The sequence below is a fragment of the Rhipicephalus microplus genome, chromosome 7 (assembly GCF_043290135.1).
Source record: "Rhipicephalus microplus isolate Deutch F79 chromosome 7, USDA_Rmic, whole genome shotgun sequence".
In the NCBI taxonomy this organism is placed as follows: domain Eukaryota; kingdom Metazoa; phylum Arthropoda; class Arachnida; order Ixodida; family Ixodidae; genus Rhipicephalus; species Rhipicephalus microplus.
Window position 1 is genome coordinate 50572102 of NC_134706.1, and position 7874 is coordinate 50579975.

The following is a 7874-nucleotide window of genomic DNA, read 5'->3' on the forward strand; positions in this document are numbered from 1 at the left end:
AGGAGTAGGTGATGTGCCATTTAGGCGTTGGATAATGCGATTGCAATATGGATCATCACGCTGGCGTGTGGCGAACTCGGTGTAGCGATTTGAAACTGGCGTGTCAATAACCGCAAGGTGTGATAATATGAGAGGTGACGCAGTGTTTTGCCCACCAGACGAGCAATCACCTGACGTACTCGATGGTGACAGTGGAAGGGGGCAGCGAGAGAGAGCATCTGCATCTTGGTGTCTTTTGCCAGACTTATAGATGACGTCAAAATCGTACTCTTGCAGGCGGAGCACCCAACGACCGAGGCGACCAGACAAGTTTTTCAGTGACGATAGCCAGCACAAGGCGTGATGGTCTGTATTAACTGTGAACGGGCGTCCGTAAAGATACGGTCGAAATTTTTGTATGGCCCAAACGACAGCAAGGCACTCCTGCTCAGTTATGGAGTAGTTCTGTTCAGCAGCCGTTAGAGCACGACTAGCATACGCAATAACTCTTTCCCGTGAAGTGGCATCCCGCTGTAGAACTGCACCAATGCCTTGACCACTCGCGTCGGTGTGGAGACATGTAGGTGCGTTGTTGTCGAAATGACATAGAACAGGGTCGGATGTTAAAGTATGCTTGAGGGCTTGAAAGGCACGCTCGCAGTCGTCGTTCCAAGCGAAAGTTGATCCGGATGTCAGCAGCTTATGCAGTGGCGACGCGATGGCAGCAAAACGGCTAATGAAGCGGCAAAAGTAGGACACCAGGCCCAGAAAACTTCGTAGGTGTTTCTGATTTTCTGGCCAAGGGAAGCGTATCACGGAAGCAAGCTTGTCAGGATCCGGGCGAACACCATCTTTGCTGACAAGGTGGCTCAACATCTTGATGTTCTTGTTGGCGAAGTGGCATTTCTTTGTGTTTAGCTGAAGTCCAGCATTATAAATACACGTCAAAACTTCATCTAAACGATCAAGATGCTGATGAAAAGAAAAAAAGAAAATGACGAAGTCTTCTAGATAACAGAGACATGTTTTTCATTTTAGGCCGCGTAAAATTGTGTCAATCATGGGTTCAAATATGGCTGGAGCATTACGTAAACCGAATGGCATCACGTTGAATTTATACAGCCGGTCTGGTGTTGCAAAGGCAATTTTTTCTTTGTCCACTTCGTGCATAGGTATTTGCCAATAACCAGACCATAAATCAAGACTGGAGAAAAATTCAGCGCCTTGCAGAGAGTCAAGTGCGTCGTCGACTCGTGGGATCGAGTACACGTCTTTGCGCTTGATCTCATTAGGTGCTCGATAATCGACGCAGAATCGCACCGTACCATCCTTCTTTCGGACTAGCAGTACAGGTGATGACCATGGGCTGGACGAAGGCTGGATAACATCTCGTTTGAGCATATCAGCAACGTTGTTCTCGATTCTTTTCCGCTCTGCGGATGACACTCGATATGGGCGGCGGCGTACAATTGTATTGCCTTCCGTTTAAATTCTATGTACGGGGACGGAAGAGCAGCCCAAAAGCTTGGAATTGACATCAAATGAAGCACTAAGTTTTTGAAGGATGTCCAAAAGTTCTTGCTTTTGCGCTGACGTGAGATTGGGACTTATTGTGGCTGTTAAAGCAGCCGTTGTAGCATCGTCATTATTACTCGTAGAGGAAGATGGCGCGTCTGCGGGAAGGGGCACCAAAGAATGTGGTTCGGTATCTGTGAAGCAAACCACACTGGTGCCCTGGGGCAGTGCAACAGGCAAAGAAGTAGGCTTAACTGCCGTAACTAATGCTCTGCCATCATGAAAGCGCACCAGGCTAGGAGCGATGGTAAGCCCACCAGTGATGTAGCGTCCACACGGTGCCAGGAACACATCACCAGTACTGATCTTATCTGATGTCAGGGTCAGAATATGCTCATTACTTGGAGGAACAAAACAGTCCTCAGAGGTGACGAAGCGCTGGCTATGAGCATCTTTATCGGACGAAAGCGCAGTATCTGACATACGAATGACCCTCTGACGGCGAGATATCACGGCTGAAGCCGAGGAGAGAAAGTCCCACCCTAAAATAAGCGCATTAGTACACGATCACAGAACGAGGAACTGTATATGGTGAAGGATGCCCTCAATAAAAACTCGTGCTGTGCAAACAACTGAAGGCTGAACGAAAACTGCATTAGCACAGCGAAGGGGAGGGCCATCATACAGTGTCTTCACTTTGCGCAAACGGGAACACAAGTCCACACTAATAACTGAGAGTGATGCACCTGTGTCCACCAAGGCTTCATTCAGTTCATATACCCTCAACACACACTGAAAGTACATTTGAAGGGCGTTCCGGAGGAGTTCGATGCAGTCCGCCAAATGCAGAGTTCTCTCCTGAAGCTGCACTGTTTAGTTTTCCGGGCGATGATCAGACGCCGTGGTAGCCGGACGAAGTGGTGACGAGGAACTGCCCATAGGTGACGGGGAACGACGGCGCGAGGAGCGGAAGGTACTGGCTGCATCGAAGTGCTGTGGAGATGGTGAGCGGCGTTGGTACAGTTTTATTTATTTATTTATTTATTTTCAGATTTACTGCCAGCCTTTAAAAAAGGCCTTTGGCAGGAGCGGGCAGAACAAATAAAAGATTACGAGAACATACGCAAATACGTCCACAAAACAACCGCAACAATGAGCGGGAACAAAATAAAAACAAAAAATATACAATTACGCAATCAACAAAGTGACAGCAGGTACTTTTAACAACTTGTTTGGTACCAAGCCAGACCTACACTGATAAAAACTATTAATAATATACAAGACATGACTGGAAAGAGCAGGAGAAATCTCGACCGAGGTGCACCGCTAAACAAAACAGAGCTACAATGTGACACACGCAACATCAACAACAAAAAAAGAAAAAAAAACATCAGAACAACATTATTGTTTCACAATCACATATCAGTTTGCAGAAGTCGCGATACTAGGAAAGCGGAGTGACGACCAAGATACCAAAAAAATTACAGATAATCTGACAATGCTTTAGCAAAAGAATTTAGTGTAGTACAATCAATTACATTGGATGGAAGTCGATTCCATTCACGCGTTGTTCTCGGAAAAAAGGAGTTTTTGAATGTGTCTGTTTTACAGCTAAAATCCTTTATCTTTTTCGTGTGGTGTGATCGCGTCGAGCGCTTACCAACCAGGTCGATAAAATTACTCTTGTCTATTGCCAGCTTATCATGATAAAGGGAGTACAAAAACTTGAGCCGTTCAAGCTGACGTCTCTTTTGCAATGTATCCAGCTCTGATTCTTCCAAGATTGAAGTTACAGATACTTGCCAGCGATAGCAATTATGAGCAAACCTGATGCCCTTCCTTTGAACGAGTTCTAGTTTATCAATGTTGTTTTTTGTGTACGGATCCCATATAACTGATGCATATTCGAGGGAGGGCCTAATGAAAGTTTTGTAAGCCAGTAACTTTATTTCCTTGGTTGATTTTCGCAATGACCTTCGAAGGTATCCAAGTTTACGCATGGCTTTATTTGTAATATACGAAATATGTTCATTCCATCTAAGGTCCGAGGTAATAATTACGCCTAAATATTTGTACCTTTCTACAACGGAAAGAGTGTGATTATCTATGGAATATGGAAAGCTTAGGGGATGCTGTTTACGCGTTATTGACATGGCTACCGTTTTAGCCTTGTTAACACTCATTTGCCACGTTGAACACCAAGTTTGTATTTTCGCTAAAGAAGAATTCAAAAGAACTTGGTCGCAGCGGCTTTGAACTTCATGATAGAGGATGCAGTCATCTGCGAATAGTCTAATTTTTACTGGTATATCCTGTACTATGTCATTAATGAACACAAGAAAGAAAAGTGGCCCAAGCACCGAACCTTGAGGTATACCGGATATAACTGTCTCTGCTGGAGAGCACGTACCGTCAATTGTTACACATTGTCGTCTTAAATTTAAGTAATTTTTTATCCATGACAGAAGTGTATCGTTCTTCAGTATGGGTTGAAGTTTTAAGAGCAGCTTTTGGTGCGACACGCGATCGTACGCTTTTTCAAAATCTAGAAAAATAATATCTGTTTGACCTTGCCTGTCAAGGGTTTTGGCGAGTTCATGTACTGTTTCTAATAGTTGTGTTACGGTAGATAGACCTTTTCGGAAGCCGTGTTGCCTGGTGTCAATAAGTTTGTTTTCTTCTAGAAATGTTGATAAGTGCTTGAACATAATATGTTCCAATATTTTTGCACTTGTACACAAGAGGGTGATAGGTCTATATGAAGTAACCAAATGTGGAGTGTTTGATTTAGCTATAGGCGTAATTTTACCGTATTTCCAGTCTTCTGGGATCTTAGATTGGGATAAGGATTTGTTAAATATAAGATGCAGATAATGTGAGCTCCATTCAGCGTACCTCACCAAGAAGTGGTTATCAATACAGTCTATTCCGGGTGTTTTTTTACGATCAATTTGAAGCAAAAGAGAAAGGACACCTTCCTGGGATATCGAAATGTTGCTTATTGGGGGAATGTTCTCGAACTGGTTGACTGAAGGTGTAATTGTGTCATCTTTCGTGAATACTGAACAGAAGAAGTCGTTAAAAGACGTTGGAATGGTGAGTCGGTCAGTGACGGTTTCCCCGTTAACTACAATGTTAGAAATTGACTTCTTATTTGGGGAAAAATAACGCCAAAATTTTTCAGGAGACGAGAGAAGAAAATTTTTCATAGTTACTTTGTGGTAAAATTCTTTAGCCTTTTTAATGCTTTCTTGAAGGCATTTGCGCATTGACACAAGTTTTTCACTGTTAGCTAGTGATGGAGACTTGCGATGCTGTTTTCTTAATTTTTTTGTCTTTCGTCCCATACGCACTATTTCTCTTGTAATCCATGGATTAACCCTGTGGCTGAAAATTTCTCTGAAGGGCACAAATTGTTCAATGCACGACAAAACAAGTGATTTAAAAAAGTGCCACAAGTCTTCGACAGAGCAATCATTTGACTCGTAAAGGGAACAGAATGTTGGAAACGACATGTCTAGAGCGTCAATAATGTCCACATCTTGAGCACGTGAAAAAACTGGAACCGACCGTCGGTATTTCTCTGTTTTGATGATACGATTTCCAGGGATCGACAAGAAAACCATTTTATGATCTGAAATTCCTTCCATTACTTGTACATCAACGTTTCGACTTGCAATACTCTGGCTAACAATAAAGAGATCCAAGAGTGAGCTCTTGTCTTTCTGAATGCGCGTGGGTTATTTGACTAATTGCGTTAAATTATGAAAGAGCTTAAGGTCCACAATGGGTTCCGCCGCACAGACGAGTGGCTGCGGAAAATCACCGGACCAGTCGATGGACGGAACATTAAAGTCTCCAGCTATCAACACATTGCTTGGTATGGTATGGGTGGCGATGTTGTGGAGCAGGGGCAAACTCATCCCTCTCGAAGTCACCATAGCTCCGCCTTTCGTCTTGTTGACGTCGATGATAAAACCGTGAGATGTGGCCACGTAATCTGCAATATTAGCAAATCGGTCGAGATGGACGCCAGGCATAGAAAGAAGGAGGCGGTGCCCTTGGGGCGAGGACATTTAGTGAGGGCTGCGTAGTTTACACATACTGTGGTGATTGCTGCGAAGGTGACGCTGCAGCCACCTAAGCATATGTCGGCTTTGGAGTGGTATGCGAGCTCGGGACTTGCTCACACGTCATGGACGCTAGTTCCTCCCTCACAATGTTGCGGAGGCTGCCTACAGAAGGTGTCATGCGGAGCTCACAAGATGACGAGGTGGCCTGGAGTTGCAGCTCCTCGCGTATCATGGACCATATCAGCGCGCGGAGCTCACCGTCATGCTTTGGCCTGATATCTGCTGTTTCAAGTTGTAAACGTATCAGTTGAAGTTCATCGAGTCGCTGACACGTACTGATAATATCGGCGACCATGGTCGGGTTCTTTGCCGCCAGAGCATTAAATGCGACGGCGCCCATGCCCTTGAGCAAGTGGCGAACGTGGTCATGCTCCGCCATCGAGCTGTCGACGCGACGGCATAGGGTGAGGACATCTTCAATGTACGAGGTATGGGCCTCACCAGAGTGCTGAGCACGTTCAGCAAGCTTCCGTTTGGCGATGTCTGCACGTACAGAAGGGTTGGAAAATATCCGACGGAGCCTAAAGGTAGGCCAGTCTGGGAAATCCAGCTGATGGTTTAGAAACCATCTCTTATCGACACCCGTCAGATAGAACGGTACGCAGGACAGCTTCACAGAATCATGCCAATAGTTAAGCGCACTCACAGGGTCAGACTCATCCAACCAGTCTTCAAGGTCTTCACCGCAAAGGCCGGCGAACATCGGTGGATCTTTCTGAGGGGCGGTGACGGTCCAAGAAGGCATGCCCAGGGGTGCAGGCGCGGTGGATGGAGCCGTGTTGTTGTGTTCGTCTTGTGACATGACCGTAGGCTGACTGTGCAGACAGCGACCCGACCGGAGCTCCAAGGATGGTTATTAGTCGAAGATAACGAAAAAGCGGTGCAGAGAGAATACCAGGGGACCGGAAAGCACTCTTCACTACTTGTAAGGCAACGTTTTGGCTGCAAGACAGTTCTTTTACTTGCCGAGTTTCTGCCCCACAGCACAGGTCAGACTGATGATGATGAGCATGTACATGTGACAAGATGACGCGCATGAATAATGCTCACAATATATATATATATATATATATATATATATATATATATATATATATATATATATATATATATATATATATATATATATATATATATATATATATATATATATATATATATATATATATATATAAGCGAAAGATGTGTATACCTAAGGGCTCGTTTTTCGGTGTTTTGACACAATATTAATGAGCTCTAACAGACAATAATTGTCTGTTAGAGCTCATATATATATATATATATATATATATATATATATATATATATATCTGCTATAGGCTTACTTCATCATCATCATCATCATGGCCTTACTGCACCCGTTGCCGAGCAAAGGCTTCTCTCCTATTTCGACAATCAACCTGATCTATATGAGGAATTGAATTAATTTCATGTCAGCCATCTCGGTGCTGTATAGTGGTTGTAGTGGTCGACTGCTAGCTTGCAGGTCGTAGAATGGAAGCCCAGTCGTAATGCCCAAAATTCTTGAGGCCAGTGTGCCTAAATTAAGTTGGTGTGCTCAAAAGTGAAAAAGCGCTTTTTATTGTTCTTTGATGCTTACTTTTTTAGCTTATGATTTTTTTGTTTCCTTGAACGCCTCGGTACAATCTGAAGTATATGTCCCAGTAATACGTTGCTTTGTTGTCTCAAAGTGTCTGCTATGGGATGTTTTTCATGTTTTGGACAAGCACTTTCATTTGACTATGCAATCCCGACCCTTTTTTGTGGGGCCCTTACCTTAGGAACAGTGTAGCACCTAGCCCAGGTGCAATTTTTAGGTTTTACGTTCTGGAAGATCTCTAGGACTTTAATAAGTAATTGTCATCGAATACCTAAATTCTCATCACACTCCCCCTGGTTAGATAACATTATGATGTCACTCTCTTTACATGTCATTGTAACGTAAACACCAAATTACACGCGCAACTACAAATCAAGAAGTAACGCGCTTCTTCTCGGGTATTACCAGCATTGAGGGCATTGATGCTTCTCTGCGAAACCCTACCAGACGAGAAAGTGCATCTTGTTTGCTCAATATTCGTGAAATGTATCCCGAAAATATCGCTAGATCGTTCTGGTCAATGTTTAAAGTTATATTTGATGACTTTAGACTCAATAAACGATCAGCAATATAATCAATATTGACAAAGTGTATTCAAAGCTTGTGAGCTGCATGGTGGCATGATTGGTGCCTCTGGATGAATACAA